Below are 15,919 nucleotides of genomic sequence, written 5' to 3'. Positions count from 1 at the left end.
GAATGACTAGGAGTTATCAAAATGATAAGCCTCACAACTAAGCACGTGTCCACCAAGAGTGGATTATCCTCCATTGAGCACAAAAGTTAGTGTGATGATGAGAGAATAAGCTTACATGGGTGTGTCATGTAAAAAGATGTTGTAGACACCATGTGCTCAATTTAGAGTGCGAACAACTATGTTGTCTACATGACAACTTAGTTGATTATGCAAACTCCTATGTTGTAGACACTATGCACTAAAATAGAGTTGCTAACTCTTGTGTTGTCAACAAGACAACTCATATGAGTACGCATACTCCTAGGTGTCTAACCTAATAAATAATAAAATAATACATTTATCCTAAGTAAACTTAAGTAAAGTGTAATAATAATTAATTACACTAACAAATACTTTGTACCTCATACTTTCTTGGTGATGGGTTGTCCTCCACTCAGTTTAGCCTTTAATGCTAGGGAGATATCTACAACTTGGTAGAGTCATCATCACTCAATATCCAAAAGTAATATGTGACCCAAACTTTCTGGATAAGGTCTCCTTCTTCTTATCATTCTCGGTGATCCCTTTGCATCTTGAATACTCAATGGATCATTCTATTGATGTTAGATTACTTCTTCTAAATCATAGTTCCAATGATAGTAAACTAAGTTGAAAAGTTTGAGCCACCCAACTCATTGACTTGGGTGTCATTCACTTCATGATCTTGGCTTGTGTTCTTTTGAGATTTTGGTACCTATTGCTGCATCATTTGTTTTATGATATTGTCAGCTTTGGCTTTCTTTTCACCTCAAATTCTACGTGTGCTCATACAGTTCTTGGAAATGTGTCCAAGTTCTATACAAACAAAACATTACTTTTTAGTATCTCCTTTCCTCATATGGTGTTTCACACAGTTTTTTCCTATGTACCTAAATTCACCACAACAATGACATCTACACCATGTCTTGTAATCCCATCCAAATATTTCTTTCACAATTTATTTTGCTGGATTCTACTTCTTGTTTTTGTACTCTAAATATTTGTGTCCTTGTTTCTTTCAATTTTGACGTTTACCTTCAAACTTATGTTTCTCTTTACATTCACTTGCCCTATCACCATGCTTGTTGCAACAGTAACATTTTCCAATGAGTTTTTCTTTACCATTACTCTAGCATTTGTTTTATGTATGAGCTATCTTATCACAGTGATTGCAAGTAGTCCTTTTATTCTTTTGATCTCCTTGCTGAGATGAGTCACCTTCTTCTATATATCATATTCTAGCTTTATCTTTGTATCTATACTAACTTTTCTCATTCAATTCATTCATGCTTCTCGAGATTTCATAATTCTTTCATAGGTTTTCTTTTCAATGCTGAGATTATTCCATAGTCTTTCTTTCTCTGTTCGTAGATTCATAAAATCTCCATTTGCATTAGTGAGTTGATTAATAAAGTTTTCTTGATGAAGGGATAGTTTCTGAATTTCATTGATCTTTTCTTCCATCTCTTCCTTAGCTTTGTCTTTTTCTTCCATGACTTCACATAGTTTGACTAACTAGATTTCTTTGTCTCTTTCAACTTTTTGACTTCTTCTTGAAGATTGGAATTGTTTTCTAATAGATCTTTGATTTCTTCATTAGCTTCATCTAAATTTATTTCTAGACACATGTCCTCAATTCTTTCTTTAGTATAGAGATCATCATTCATTTGTACTACAAAATGTTTCTTTCTTTTCAATGATTGAGATGCTCATTTTCTTTCTTGAGTTGTCCAATAGTGAATTTTAGATCCAACTTTTCATTATCAATAGCCTTATCTAGCTTATATACAACCATCACCTCTAATCTTTTCTCAAGCTATTAAACTTCTGATGTGAGAACCAATTTGTCTGATACCAATTATTGGAAACATAAGGTAGTCAAGCTTACTAAGAGGGGAGTGGTGAATCAAGAACCAATAAAAAATTATGTTACTTCTCAAATTAATCATTCATATAATATAATGTTCTAATTGCATGCATGAAAGAATGAAGCATTTAAAACATTCATAACACTTTGACACAAGATATGGTGACCGAAAAACCTTCAAATTAGAAAGTAAAACTAGGGTGGCAATGATACCCATAAGCTTTAGTACTATAGTATAAATTTAATCTACCAAGACTTACATTTGACCACTTCTACTGATATGCCCTATTAGGAGCAATAAGGATTGTGAGGTCCACTTTGTTAAAGGATTTACAAACATAAAATAAAGTATGCACTCAATTAAAAGATTTAGCAAAAGACTATTAAGTCTACCCTATTAAAGGATTTAACTGATAGACCTATTAGGATTAACAAGTTGTTGATCTATGATCAACAACTTTGATTTGCTAAATAAAATTCCTTGAATTACAATGATCACCTAACTATGATAGATAAATATTTTCTTTGCCTTATATTTCTTGTAGCCTTCTTCAATTTACACTCCTCATCATATTATCCTTCTCATACATGTATCAATATGATACAATGAATTACATCTATACCAATCCAAACCACAACTTATTGGAGTTGGCTACAATACCAATTTCATCATAATTCACAAAGTTGGCCCAACTATTATAAATTGGGTTCTGAAGACAATATTGGTGATGTTTTGATAATTGGAAAACATTGTCAATGCTTGGCAATATTTGATGCAAAGTTGAACTTGAAGCTTGGTTCATACTAATCACTTCAAAGTATCTCAAACTCGATTAGCACTATATGACTCGCTAGACATTGAGAAACTTGGTAGCTGATGAATTACTTGGTTGACACCACATGATCTACTGAATAGCTTAGTAGCATATGCTATGCTCAGTTTGCATTTTACATTGTTTATGAATCTTGGTAAACATTGTGTAGCTTGGAAAACACTACAAACTGACTTAGGTGCTCAGTAGACACTTCATTCTAACTACTTGGCTTGGGAAAAATTGATTCACTTGGTTAACATTGTAAACTAAATGATAGGCATGGTAGGAATTGTAGAGCTCAATAGCAATGTAACCATTTAACTAAATGCTGAGTCACTAATAGAAAAATTGACCTTAATGTCAATAGGGGGTGAACTGGGATCTATATAACTTTTGACTAATTGAACAAAATAATAGATTCACATTGTTAACATTGTGAGTATGGTAGACATTGTAGAACTTTGTTATCACTACAAAGCTTGGTTAGCACTATGATCTTCTTTATTTCTACTGAATAGCTTAGTAGCATCTGCTATGCTCAGTTTGCACTTTACATTGTTTATGAAGCTTGGTAAACACTGTGTAGCTTGGGAAACACTAGAAACTGACTTAGGTGCTCGGTAGACACTTCATTCTAACTACTTGGCTTGGGAAAAATTGATTCACTTGGTTAACATTGTAAACTAAATAATAGGAATGGTAGGAATTGTAGAGCTCAATAGCAATGTAACCATTTAACTAAATGCTGAGTCACTAATAGAAAAATTGACCTTAATGTCAATAGGGGGTGAATTGGGATCTATATAACTTTTGACTAATTGAACAAAATAATAGATTAACTTCATTTAGTCCTAATCCATCTCATATCATAGATCATACACCATATAATCATAAACTCTAAAATTGAAATAGATCTAACTAGGCATCTCATGAAAATTAAAATGTAAACACATAAAAAAAAGAGTTTGGCTACCTAGAAACCCTCCAAGGTGAAGGTAAAATTGCATTGGAGATGACACCCACAAATCTTCACTACTATAGCAATAAAGTTTTGTTGTTAGGGCTATAATTTTTATGACTACTGATGATCTACCCTATGAGGGGTCCTCCCTATTAGATTCTTTACACAATTGCTAAGTCTACCTTGATTAAAATATTTCAACTTACAATGAAATAAGCACTATGTTAGGAGATTTAACTAGGTTTGCTAAAACAACTCTATTAGGAGATTTAACATGGTTTTCTAAAACCATTTTGTTAAGATATTTTACCTAGAATACATCAATTATTATTAGAATGTTTAGAATACATCATAGAGGGGGTGAATTAGTTATCCAAGGTCTAGCTATACCAATTGATCAAACAAACACTTCAATTACTTCAAATATCAACATCCATTAGCTTGGCCTCTATAATAAACTTTGAGTAACACAAACTAGCAATCCACTGTCCTAAATATAATAGACTTTCTGTATGTAAACATTAAAAGGAAATCATCACAAATAACATCCATAGAAGTTTGACACTAGGATTTAATGTGGAAACCCAATTTGGGAAAAACCAATAGTAACATGTCATGAATTGTTTCACTCTTTTGACTTGATCTCTATTAGGATCCAACCCTATTAAAGATTACAAAGCACACTCTTAAATTTGACCTTGTTAAAGAATTTAATTGCCCTATTAGGAGTGATCTTGTTAGAGGAATTTAGCCCATTCTATTAGACTGCCACTTTGATTAAAGGATTTACATATGATTGTTAGGTTGAACTTGATGAAAGGATTTCAATACTGATACAATTTTTAGAAAGTAAAAACAATTGTTTATCTAGAAAGTACAACTCACTTTGCAATTACAAAGCTTAGATAAGCTCAAGTGTTGATCCACTAACTCGTCTTCATTCTCATCTCAATCATTGATTCCCTTGGAAACACTTCAAGCAGTCATTCTTCACCTCTTCTCAACTCTTCTTAGCCTTCTTCTTATGAATTCCAATTAATGCCATCAAAAAATGCTCCAACCCTATTAGGTTAGCCCTTGTACCTCCTTAAATAAGAAAATTTGATCCTTTTCTACTCAACATCATTATAGATCTTAGGGTTATGATTAGATTCAACACATATAATAAATATTTCCACCATTTTGTCTCCTCCTTTTTGTTCTAGAAACCTCTCCAAAATTCTCCTTGATTTTTTGCATAGAAATGTGAAAACATTGTTTCCCTTGATTTAAATGTTCCATGTCATCCATCCTTATCTTTAAAATGCTTGACATATTCCAAGAAACAAACTCTGCACCCATAGCTTGTGATTACTACTTGGGTGTCTTTTATTTGTGTGACCACCATTGGAACCACTTCACTCTAAATTTTCTTTGTGGTAGCTAAACTATTATTTTGAGTCTTCTTTGTAGGAAGGTTGGGGTAATGTGAGAAACCACAAAATATTTCATTGAGATTTTGGATGATAATGAAGAAATGGGTGGAAACCATATGCACATTGAGCTAAGTACTATTGAGAAATACAATGAAGCTGCTAGGACATATTTGAAAGAGGGTGGGCTACTACCTTTTATGTAGTGTATAGAGGGCTACAATGAGTCTAGATGTCCATGCAATAGGTACGTGATTCTTAATGGGATCGCATTTGAGATCAATGAAGAAGCTATTGTAAAGGTTGGTGGTTTCTACTTGGATGGCTAGAAATGGTGAAAGGAGACATGGGTTGTCAATAAAGCCAACCTCAACTTGTTCTTCTTCCTTAGTAAAGCTATGAGCCCTAACTATTGTGGGTTTATAAGAGTGGCCTTACCAGGCCCCTACAAAGAGGTAGGTTACACTATCATGTATTATATATCTTTAGAGGGTAGGCTTTAGATTTTTTATTACTATTTCTTTCCTATTTTGAACCATGACTTGATTTTGTTCCCCTATCCAACCCTGCACTCTATGGAAGCTAATATTCTTAAGGTTAGGAAGAAGATGAAAAAGGGTAAATCTTACAACATCCTTCATGAGGATTTTATTTTTAAATTGTTAAATTTCCACAAAATCCTTTTCCCTACCTAACCTATCAATGTCTAGGTTTTTCTCTTTAGTCTTTCTATTTCCACTTTGACACCTCAAATTTTGGTTCAAGTTGTGTCTATAGTTGATACTAAAATTCCTAAGTCCTATCCCCATCATATCCTTAAGCTAATTAAAATGCAGAAGGATATTCAAATTATGGAATTTGATGTAGAAATGGAAGGTGGTAGACAAAGGTCCCTTAGGAATTTAAAAAAAAAATAGAAATTGGATCCCAAGGTCAAACATGAGTACCCTGTTAGTTTGGATTCCACTACTAGTGCTAAAAGTAGAACCTAACAAATAAGACACAATAATAAGGCCTTTAGGATGAGAAAGAGAATATGAATAGTGAAGGAAAAGTGGGACATATTAGCCCTACCGAAAGTCATTTAAGCCCCATTCCATTCCAAACTGGTAGGTGAGACGGTCTGATAGACCTTAACTTCTCCTCATTATCAACATGAAAGGGAAAGAGGAACCAGGATAACAACCCCTAGGAGACCCCAAAAGGTGTCAAATAGAATCATGAAAAGGATTTGGTAGCCATTGAGAGTAGTTTTAAGAAACTGGATGAGAGGCAGGATATTGTTGAACATAAATTCAATGATGTGACATGGTTTGCGGAACTAGGGTTATGCACTCAGTAGCTTTAACTCTTCACCTGTTGCATGTCAAAAAAGAAGGTCTTACTATTGCACTAGGGGTTGACACCACACACTCTCCCTATAGTTTTTTGGTCAATGATAGGCTACAACTACTATTGGAGAAGGCATAGTGGAGGGAGAAGAATAAGGAGAGCTAGGTCTCCTTCTTTTCTTTAATTCTTCTTATGTTGTTTACTTCTGCACTTGACCTATGTGGGCTCTGTTAGTGATGCTTTTCTAGACTTTTAGTTTAAATTGGCTCTTATTGATAATTTTAATGACTACTTGTTCTACTCCAACTATGGTTAGATTTTGGGATAATTAATGTTGGGGGTTTTGAAATTAAGAAAGGGGTTAGGTGAGTATGTGTTATTTGACTTGTAGTTCTTTTACCACATTTTGTTTCTTGGGTCAACCCCCTATTTTTGCTTCTTTTTAATTTCAAAAATATTAAATTTTAAAATCAATATTCATCTCTGACCATGAGAGAATTAAGGCAAATTATACAATCTAATGTAAATATAAAGCTACGAATGGGAGTTTTCTTCCCCTTCCTTTTCCCACAGAAAAAATAAAATTCATAAATAATTTTAAAATATAATATAATTAATAACACATTATGCCTTTTACTAAGAGAGTGAGAGAATGTGTGTGTGTGTGTGTGTGTGAGAGAGAGAGAGAGAGAGAGAGATGTATAAAATTGCAACATTTGTATACTTAAGACATTTAGGGCCTGTTGGATTATAGGCATATGAATTGAGAATGCATATTGAGAACAGCAATGACTATTCCAATAACAAGTATTCACTACTCCAGTTGACACAACAAACAGAAAATAGAAAACATATTGCTAATTTCCTATTCCTATTCTAGCAACCAAATAAGCCCTTATATTCGCATTCCCAAAGTTAACCGAAGTTTTGTGTAACATGGGCTTCGAAATCACAAGTGAGCCATTGTGCAGCCTATACCCAAACAATAACAATATAATGGAAACTTTTCATAATACAAAATTACTATTTATTAACAAAGTTTAATGTGAAGTTCCTTGTTACAAGCCTTAAAAATACTGTGATAGCATTGAGAAAATCATAGCAATAGATCAGATCTTGGCATCGTTAAGAGGATCGTCTTATTGATCCTAAAACACGTTTCAATTATCAAATTTTTTTCTCATAAATAAGCAAGCCTTTGAAAGAGCGCAGAGTCCTTTTGAAAGAAAAGTGATTCAACAAGCCAACTGTTGCTTTTACGAATTACCATGGTTACTTGTCCCATATTCCGAATTCCTTTGTCGAGGGCGGCTACAGCTATTGAAATCCTCCCACTGTAAGCAGGGCTTCCATGCAGATCTCTTCACCATCTTCACATTGTAATTTCCAATCTGATGATCCAACGACATACAATTTATCCCCCTGCTCTTTAAAAGATTCTTCATTTCCAGTATTCTGTCAAGCAAAGCAAAAAACTGTTGAAGTTCATCTCCATTACCATTTTCACCTGTTGATGGGCTTTTGATATTCGCTTCCATGTTTCTTTCCACGACCCCAGCTTGTGGAAGACGCAGTGAATCAAACTTTCGTTTTGTTCCTCTCGATGCCATCTTTACTACAAACGAATAAGCAATAAATCCCTTAAGAAAAATGGCTATTCTAGGCTAATATAATGGGCGTTCTTCTGGATACAACTATGGCTAAAATACGTAAGAAATGTCCGATTAAAGGAGTTAGTGATAACTCCCTTAAGAAGGATGGCTATTCTAGGCCTTTATAAAGGAACAGATAATGGGCATTCTTATATATAGAAACATGGCTGAAATGCGGAAAAAATGTTAGATTACATCCCGCAAGTTTCGACAGGAAGATGGACTTGGAAAACTTAAAAAGCTCGCGTGTCAATGCTTGCTAAGGACAAAGAATTGACGAGAAGAAATGTGCAGCATGTTATACACGAGATTAATGATGGAAATCCATTCGTAATAGTTTGAATAGGTGACATTCTAAGGAAAGCTTGAAAAACGACAACCTACAAAGATAACTATAACATCATCCAATATGACGTACATGAGCTTGACTCTCTCTCTTCCGCGCAGATGTTTTCAGAATATCGGGCAATTGTGTTTGATGGTTGTTTAGGATTTATACAAACGATTCAATCTGTCGTGGGCTTTCAATGGTCCGTTTGGCAACAGGAATACAAGTGGAATAGACATATGTAAATTCTTAAAATTTTGAATTTTCTCTTTGGATGCACCAAATCAGAATTGGAATGCAAAATAAAATAGGAATACGTATTCTAATTTTGACCCAAAAATGAGGTTTTGCAATTCCACCCAAATAAGTGGAATTGGAATACGTATTCTTATTCAAGTTTTATTTATTTTAGAAAACATAAATTTTTGGGTGCACGAATTCCCCATCAAATTCTAGCTGAGCCAAATAGAGAATAAGAACATGTACCCCCATTTTCTATTCCAGAATAGTTATTCCTATTGCCCAATTCATATTCCCGCAAAGTTCAATGTTTCGTGTCAAGTTTACTAGGATGAACCTTCGCTGAGAGAAAAAGTGACCTTTCTCACTTTTTCTAAGAAAAATCATTTTATAACAATTTTAGTTACAAAATCAATGTAAAATTAATTTGTACTTTTATATTAATGATAATAATACTTGAATGGTTTAAAAAGGAGCGAAATTTTAATCTTTATATATATTAATATTTTTCACATTGTTTATCAACAAAAACAAAAGCAATCTGATCATTTGATAATGAGTGCACCCCATTTAAAAATGTCTAAATGTTTGAATGAATTTGTATAGAAGGTTTTAAAATAATACATTTTAAAAATTATTTATATTGCATTGACTTTGAAGTATATAATTTATGTAAATGAAACTTTTGAAGCATAAGTATTTGACTTATTATATTATTAAATTCTTATTATAATTTTGACAAACTATAAACATAGTAATAGAGTATAAATCAATGACCACATTATATATACCTATTATATTGAAAATACATTTAATTTTTATTACTTGATAATTTTTTTATTATTAAGGTTAGTGGGTAAGGGCCTCAACAAATTAAGAATTAAAAATAAAAACCATAAAAGGTTGCAAGAATAATCTAACAACTAAAATAAGCTATACAAGGTATTGAAATTGCCAAAAGCATTTGCAATAAAATGTTTTGATTAGGTAAAGAAGGAAGGACCTAAATGTTGGAAAATTGATTGAAAAGATCATTGTTGAAGAAGGAAAATTGTTTGCAAAGAGGGAGATTGTTGATAAAAATAAATTTCTATTATTGTTTTGTCACTAATGTCAAACCTGCTATTTGCTAGAATGAAAATTGTTTATAAGATCCAAGTACTATCACTTAGTTGATTGATGAAGAGGATTTAATCAACAAGATGTAACAAAAGCACCTAAAGGAAAGGTTGACTTACAGTTATGTAATGAAATGCAAGGATTAGTTAAGATAGTGGTAAAATGATGTATTGATAATACACTTGAAGATATAGAGGTTGGCAACACTTAAAATATTCATAACACTTTGACACAAGATATGGTGACACAGAAACCTTCAAATTAAAAAGTAAGACTATGATGGGGATGATACCCATAAGCTTTAGTATTGTAGTATAAAGTTAACCTGCTAAGGCTTACATTTGACCACTTCTGGTGATCTACCTTATTAGGAGCAATAAGGACTATGAGGTCAACCTTGTTAAAGGATTTACAAACATACAATGAAGTATGCACTCGGTTAAGAGATTTAGCAAAACACTGTTTAGTCTACCCTATTAAAAGATTTTACTGATACACCTATTAGGATGAACCAGTGGCTGCCCTCTGATGTACAACTCTAATTTTCTCAATGAGATTCCTTGAATTATAATGATCACCTAACTATGATAGATAAATCTTTGCTTTCCCTTATACTACATGTAGCCTTCTTCAATTCAAACTACTTTTCATCATATTATCCTTCTCATAATTGTATAGATATGATACAATGCATTACATATATACCAATCTAAATCATAACTTATTGGAGTTGGCTATAATACCAATTTCATTATAATTCAAAAATTCAGCCCAATCGCTATAACTTGGGTTTTGAAGATAAACTTAGTCATGTTTTGATACTCATAAAATTTTATTAATGCTTGGCAATTTTTGACACTTAGTTGAACTTGAAGCTTAGTCCATACTAATCACTTCAAATTATCTAAAACTTGGTCAACATAGTATGACTTGCTGAGCACTAAGAAACTTGGTAGTTGTTGAATGACTTAGTTGAAACTACATGACTCGATCAACACTATATTCACATTATTAACAGTACAAGCATAGTAGACATTGTAGAGCTTGGTTAATAGTACAAAGTTCAGTTAGCACTATGATCTTCTTTACTTCCACTGAATATCTTGGTAGCCTCTATTATGCTCAGATTGCATTGTACATTGTTTATGAAGCTTGGTAAACACTGTGTAGCTTAGAAAACACTACAAACTGACTCAGGTGCTTGGTAGACACTGTAATCTAACTACGTGACAAGGGAAGAACTGAATCACTTGGTTAACATTACAAACTGAATGATAGGCGTGGTAGAAATTGTAGAGCTCGGTAGTAATGTAACCATTTAACTAAGTGTTGAATCACTGATAGACAATTTGACCTTAATGTCAATAAGTGGGAAAATCACAATCGATAAAAATTTTGACTCCTTCAACAAAATAATAAATTAACTACATTCAATCCTAATCCATCTCATATCTTAGATCATAAACCATGTAATCATAAAATCCAAAATTGAAATAGATCTAACTTTGCATTTCATGAAAAGTAAAATGTAAACACATAGAAAAAAGAGTTTGACTACCTAGAAACCCTAAAAGGTGAAGGTAGAACTAGGTTGGGGATGACAAAAATAAATCTTCACTATTGCAACAATAAAGTTTTATTGTTAGGGCTATAATTTTGGATGACTTCTGATGATCTACCCTATGAGGGGTCCTTCCTGTTAGATTTGTTACAAGACTGCTAAGTATACCTTGATTAAAATATTTCAACTTACAATTAAATAAGCACTATTTTAGTTGATTTAACTAGGTTTGTTAAAATCACTCTATTAGGAGATTTAACATGGTCTGTTATAACCATTTTGTTAAACTATTTGACCTAGAATACATTGATTATTGTTAGAATGTTTATAATAACTCATATGACGGGTGAATCAATTAACCAAGGTCCATCTGTACCAATTGATCAAACAAACATTTAAATTACTTTAGATCTCAACATCCATTACCTCGGCCTCTATAATAAACTTTGAGTAACGTAAACTAGCAGTCCACTATCCTAAATATAATAGACTTGTTGAATGTAAACATTAATAGGAAATCATCATAAATACAATCCACAGATGTTTGACACTAGGATTTAATGTGGAAACCCAATTTGGAAAAAAAAAATAGTAACATGTCACAAATTATTTCACACTTCTAAATTGATCTCTATTAGGATTGAGACCTATTAAAGGTTACAAAAAACACTCTTAAATGTTACCTTGTTAAAGAATTTAATTTCCTTGTTAGGAGTGGCCTTGTTAGAGGACTTTAGCCCATTCCATTAGAATGCCCCTTTGATTAAAGGATTTACATATGACTATTCGGTCAACCTTGATGAAAGGATTTCAATACTGATACAATGGTTAGAAAGTAACAATAAGTTTTTATTTGGAAAGTACAACTCAATTTGCAATTACAGATCTTAGATCAGCTCAAATGTTGATCCACTACCTAACCTTCATTGTCATCTTAGTCTTTGATTCCATTGGCAACCCTTGAAACAATCATTCTTTACCTCTTCTCAACTCTTCTTAGCCTTCTTCTTATGTTTTCCAATCAATCACATCAACAAAAGCTTTAACCCTATTAGGTTAGCCCTTGTACCTCCTTAAATAGGAAATTGCGATCCTTTTCTACCTAAAAATCATTATAGATTGTAGGATTATGATTAGATTAAACACATACAATGAATATTTAGACCATTTTATCTCCTCCTTTTTGTTCTAGAAACTTATGCAAACTTCTCCTTGAAACATTGCATAGGAATGTGAAAACACAGTCTCCCTTGATTTATATGCTCTATGTGTGATGAACTTGCATTAATATGTTTCTATATTATGTATTTAGTTCAAAGATTTACAAAATTAATATAATCAATTTGCTTCTTTAAATGAAATTATTTTTTTGAATTACTTTGATTAAATGTCATACAAGTGGTAATAAAATAATAGATCCATAATGTCTGAATTCCATATGAACATTCATAATATAAATATTATTATATGCTAAAACTTTACATTAATATATTAACATTATTGTTACAAGTATTATCTATGTTCAATAATTTAATTATTATCGACACTTTTGAAAGAAACCATAATCAAATAATTATTATTAATTCTTACAACTTACAAATGATTATAAAAATGCTTTAATTACAATGCGTTGAATTATACAAATGAGAGAAGTTAAAACAAACTTGAGACACGACTGTACCTACGTGACTATTCAGCAACATATATATGTATTACTTTAGGGTTAGGTTATGAAATAATACCATACAGAAGTCTAGCAAAATGGAAGGAAAAGTCATAATAACGTAACTCGCCCTGCTCGACGCACGAAGATCTGGTCATTCCAACACTATACCGTGGACTGTCCGCCGCCTGCAAGTCATCATTCCAACACTGTACTGTGGACTGTCCACCGTCTACAATAGGTATAACACCGAACCTTGATGGCATTTTTTTTAAAAGAAAACATTGGTATCATATATATATATATATATATATATATATATTATGAATAGTGATAATGGCCTCAAGCATTATGAATTGGAGATTTACGTATCACATTATTATATATAAGTTTTTCTTTCATAATAACCCTAATCAATATGCATAGCATGAAATTAGGTTAATACAAACATTTAAATGTACGTCACTATATATATATATATATATATATATATATATATGGATGCATATTCTTATGTACACAATGATGAACATTCCATATAATAATAATGTGTGAATAAGGAATATTACTACATTATATTCAACAATAATTTGAAAGATTACATTAAAAAATGTATTTCAAACTATAGCCTAGGAAACTTTGTTCTCATCTGAACTATGACATCTTCAGATAGGGAGTGGGTGGAGGGAGAGGCAGAGTAAATTTGAGCACTTGACGGTATCCTCTAGGGAGCCTCTTTTAGCTTGTTTCATGTGCCCTTTGCACCGTCAATCTACTGTCTCCAGATAGTCATAGCTCGAAGAGAGTAGTTTGCCTAGTGCTATAGAGTGAAACTTTATATAAATCAATTAAACTAATCAAATTGTATTGCTCAATCCCTCCATTTTGAATATTAATAAGGATATAAGGTGTGTTGACTAGAATGAATTCCTAAAATTATACTAAACTTTGAATATCAGGTCAAAGAATTAAAAGGGGTCATTACACTATGTCATCCACGCTCATCTTTAACATGCTTTACATATTCCAAGAAACAAACTTTGTGCCCATAGCTTGTAATTAGTACTTGGGTATCTTTTACTTATGTGACCACCATTGGATCCGCTTCATTCTAAATTTTCTTTCTAGTAGCTAAACTATTATTTTGAGTCTTCTTTGTAGGAAGGTTGGGGTAATGTCAAATACCACAAAAGATTTCATTGAGAATTTGGATGATAATGAAGAAATGCATGGAAATCATCTGCACATTGAGCTGAGTACTGTTGAGAAACACAATGAAGCTACTTGGACATATTTGAAAGAGGGTACACTACTTCGTTTTACATAGTGTATAGATGAATACGATGAGCCTAGATCTCCATGCAATTTATGCACACTTGGAATAATAGGTAGGTTATTCTTAATGTGATTGCATTTGAGCTCAATGAAGAAGTCATTGTAAAGGTTGGCAGTTTCTCCTTCGATGCCCAAAAATGGTGAAAGGAGACATGGGTTGTTGATAAAGCTAGCCTCAACTTGTTCTCCTTCCTTAGTAAAACTATGAGCCCTGACTTTTGTGGGTTTGTATGAGTGGCCTTACCAGGCCCTTGCAAAGAGGTATGTTATGATATCATGCATTATATGTGTTTAGAGGGTAGGTTTTACATTTTTTATTACTACTGCTTTCCCATTTTGAACCATTTTAGGAACCATGACCTGATTTTCTTCCCCTATATCATCCTACACTCTATAGAAGATAATATTCTTAAGGTTAGGAAGAAGATAAAATAGGATAAATATTACAATGTCCTTCATGAGGATTTTATGTTTAAATTGTTAAATTTCCACAAAATCCTTTTCCCTGCCCAACCTATCAATGTCTAGGTTGTTCCCTTTAGTCTTTCTATTCCCACTTTGACACCTCAAATTTTGGCTCAAGTTGTGTATACAATTGATACTAAAATCTTGAAGTCCTCTTCGCATCATATAGTTAAGCTAATTAAAATGTAGAAAGATATTCAAATTATGGAATTTGATTTGGAAATGGAAGGTGGTAGAAAAAGGTCCCTTAGGAATTTATAAAAAAAAGTGAAATTGGATCCCAAGGCCAAACATGAGTGCCCTATTAGTTTGGATTCCACTACTAGTGGTAAAAACAAAATCTAACAAAATAGATACAAAAATAAGGCCTTTAGGATGAGAAAGAGGATATGACTAGTGCAGGAAAAGGGGGAGATATTAGCCCTACCAAGAGTCATTTAAGCCTAATTCCATTCCAAATTGGTAGGTGAGAAGGGATAGACCTTAACTTACCATCCTTGTCAACATGGAAAGGGAAAGAGGAACTAGGATAATGACTCCTAAGAGACCCCCAGAGGTGTCAAATAGAATCATGGAAAGGATTTGGCAACCATATAGAGTAGTTTTAGGAAATTGGAGGAGAGGTTGGATATTGTTGAACATCAATTCAATGATGCAACAAGGTTTGTGGAACTAGGGTTATGCACTCAATAGTTTTGACTCTTCACCTGTTGCATGCTAAAAAAGGTCTTACTATTGTGGTCAGGGTGGACACCACACACTCTCTCCATTGGTTTTTGGTCAATGATAGGCTACAACTGCTATTGGACAAGGCAGAGTGGAAGGAGAAAAGTAATGAGAGCTAGGTCTCCTTTTTTCTTTAATTCTTCTGATATTATTTACTTCTGCACTCGACCTATGTGGGCTCTGTTAATGATGTTTCTTTGGACCTTTTGTTTATACTGGCTCTTATATATTATGTTAATAACTACTTGTTCTACTTTAGTTATGGTTAGAATTTGAGATAATTAATGTCGCGGGTTTTGAAATTAAGAAAGGGATTAGGTGAGTATGTGTTATCTGACTTGTAGTTGTTTTACAACATTTTGTCTCTTGGGTCAACCCCTATTTTTGCTTCATTTTAATTTCAAAAATGTTAAATTTTAAGATCA

General features: G+C 32.8%; 1 long non-coding RNA gene across 1 annotated transcript; it reads right to left on the bottom strand.

Moving 5' to 3' along the window:
* Positions 1-7,409: 7,409 nt before the first annotated feature.
* Positions 7,410-8,230, bottom strand: LOC149554914 (uncharacterized). Its single transcript, XR_016365266.1, has 2 exons — positions 7,904-8,230; positions 7,410-7,796 (listed from the first exon to the last, which is right to left on the bottom strand). It is a non-coding gene; the product is annotated as an uncharacterized LOC149554914 (long non-coding RNA).
* Between the last annotated feature and the right edge of the window lie 7,689 nt (positions 8,231-15,919).

Source organism: Cupressus sempervirens, chromosome 5 (assembly GCF_028749045.1).
Source record: "Cupressus sempervirens isolate cs-2001-9-10 chromosome 5, ASM2874904v1, whole genome shotgun sequence".
NCBI classification, from domain to species: Eukaryota; Viridiplantae; Streptophyta; class Pinopsida; order Cupressales; family Cupressaceae; genus Cupressus; species Cupressus sempervirens.
Note: the sequence above shows the minus strand (reverse complement) of the source record. Positions and strands in the feature narration are given on the sequence as shown.